The 2499-nt window shown below is 45.0% G+C and overlaps 1 long non-coding RNA gene across 6 annotated transcripts in view; it reads right to left on the reverse strand.

Annotated features, from left to right (window-relative positions):
- Positions 1-1045: 1045 nt before the first annotated feature.
- Positions 1046-2499, reverse strand: part of LOC123969190 — a 1913-nt gene continuing 459 nt past the window's right edge. For all 6 annotated transcript variants that reach the window (XR_006824665.1, XR_006824664.1, XR_006824663.1 and 3 more), the window contains one exon: positions 1046-2476. This is a non-coding gene — a long non-coding RNA (uncharacterized LOC123969190). The remainder of the gene's footprint in view (positions 2477-2499) is intronic.

Here is a 2499-nt window from a genome sequence, read left to right on the forward strand (position 1 = left end):
TTTGTCTGATGCAATAAGGAGGTCATTAGTAATTTTCACCAGTGCTGTCTCTGTGCTATGATGAGCTCTAAATCCTGACTGAAAATCCTCAAATAAACTATTGCTCTGTAGAAAGTCACACAGCTGTTTAGCAACTGCTTTCTCCAGAACCTTAGAGAGAAATGGAAGGTTAGATATAGGTCTATAGTTGGCTAAAACATCCGGATCAAGTTTGGGCTTTTTCAGAAGAGGTTTAATTACAGCTACTTTAAAGTACTGTGGTACATAGCCTGTTGATAGAGATAGATTGATCATATCTAGTATAGAGGTGCTGACTAAGGGTAAAACATCTTTAAGCAGCCTAGTCGGGATGGGGTCTAAGAGGCAGGTTGATGGTTTAGATGAAGAAATTATTGAAGTTAGTTGGTAAAGACTGAGGGAAGCAAAACAGTCTAAACATATATCTGGTTTTACAGCTGTTTCTAAGGTTCCTGAGTTAAGAGATAAGTTGGTGCCAGTTGAGACCAGGTCTTTGTGAATTTTGTCTCTATTAATTATTATTTTATCATCAAACTTGGCTCAATAGAGCTGTGACTCTCTGTCAGCCTGGCTGAAAAGAAAACTTGGTTGTGCTGACCTTGACAATCCAGCTGTGGACATTAACATAGCTGTCTTTGTTAGCTAGGCTCTTTACATGCTCGCTAATCACTTTTTTTAAGGTGGATCTCCACACTGACAGCTTTACGTTATGTGCAGCAGTGTTCATGAGAGAGAGAGGGAGCAAGCAAGGTGCTGAGCGAATATGTGCTCTGCAATCAAATTTGATTTTATATAGGCCTAGTAAAAATCAAATGTGGTGGTCAGCGCTGGTACTGTGGCGGGCCGCCGCAAGTAATGAATGTATGGGAAACACTGGAGTGATGACGTAAACGTGCTCCAGCTCGGATCGTGTAGGCGCAGTGTGAGCGCAGGCCAGCGGGGGAGGGGGGTACAAGGCAACCGGACCTAGTGTGAGTACGCCCCTTAGAAACACAGACCATCCCAAAATAAGACAAGGAAACAAGGATCAGAAAACACAAAGCAGAAATAGTCAGACCGTGACAGGGGCTTATACCACGGAGCTAACCGTTCCTTGTTTTATTATCATCTGTAAAGGGGCAACAGAGTCAAGTGTCATTCACAGTGAGCCTGCAGCACTCTCAACAAGATGATCATTTTACTTTGTAATCCCATCCGATACCCTCTGATATCCCTGTTACCTTATGAAACCCCTCCTGTACCCTGTAATACCTTGTGATGCCCCTCATTCTCTCAGATACCCTTATAGTCTCTGATTTATCTGAAATCTGTTCTCCTACACCCTCCTGAATCCCTGTGCTGCCCTCTGCTGGACACTCAAAGTGTCTCTAGAGTTTTCTGCTGTACAGCTGTAAATAAACCATGTAAACATCATCAGACTGATTCTCTAATGCATTTTTCATATTTGTTTGATATAATTTCAGTGAAGCATTAAATACTTTTGAAATGTGTTCCCAGTGTTCTGTAGTCCATAAGGAACTGTAAGTCACATCATTGGGACATAAAACAGTAACAGGAATCATATTCTAGATCTGGAGTCTGAGATACACACAGTTTCAGCAGGTTTTAGGGTTAGCTCAGCAGCTTGAGTTTTATTTTCACACAGTTGGTCACATGACAGCAGCTGTGAGTTCAGCTCGACGCCTTCAGCCTGCAGACGTGTGAATTACTGTCAGTGTGAGTTCATGGAAACTCCAGTTAGATGCTTCAGCTGCAGTGAACTGTAGGTGACAGTGAACGCCTCAGAGTTCTTTTTCTTTTCTTTCCAGCAGCTCCTCCACCTGTCACCTGTGATTTAGATCAACTCAAACTAAACAATCTAATGTCTAATACTGTCAGGCAACTTATGTTTCAGTCTAAATCAGCTGCTGTTTCTGGAAGAAATCCTGTATCTAAGATTTAAACCCGCATTAACTGATCTTCATTCTGTAAACTCAACATATGCATAAACATCTGCTTCACTGCACCTGATGAAGGTATGTAGAAAATAAACTCCTGAGCTAATGGAAGTAGGACTGAAGCGGAGCTGGTAGACCTCAGGCAGGCGGCCTCAAAGTAGGACTGAAGCGGAGCTGGTAGACCTCAGGCAGGCGGCCTCAAAGTAGGACTGAAGCTGGAGACCTCAGGCAGGCAGCCTCAAAGTAGGACTGAAGCGGAGCTGGTAGACCTCAGGCAGGCGGCCTCAAAGTAAGTCCGAAGCTGGAGACCTCAGGCAGGTGGCCTCAAAGTAGGACTGAAGCGGAGCTGGTAGACCTCAGGCAGGCGGCCTCAAAGTAGGACAGAAGCTGGAGACCTCAGGCAGGCGGCCTCAAAGTAGGACTGAAGCTGGAGACCTCAGGCAGGCGGCCTCAAAGTAGGACTGAAGCTGGAGACCTCAGGCAGGCGGCCTCAAAGTAGGACTGAAGCGGAGCTGGTAGACCTCAGGCAGGCGGCCTCAAAGTA

The sequence above is a fragment of the Micropterus dolomieu genome, linkage group LG04 (genome assembly GCF_021292245.1).
Source record: "Micropterus dolomieu isolate WLL.071019.BEF.003 ecotype Adirondacks linkage group LG04, ASM2129224v1, whole genome shotgun sequence".
Classification (NCBI taxonomy): Eukaryota; Metazoa; Chordata; class Actinopteri; order Centrarchiformes; family Centrarchidae; genus Micropterus; species Micropterus dolomieu.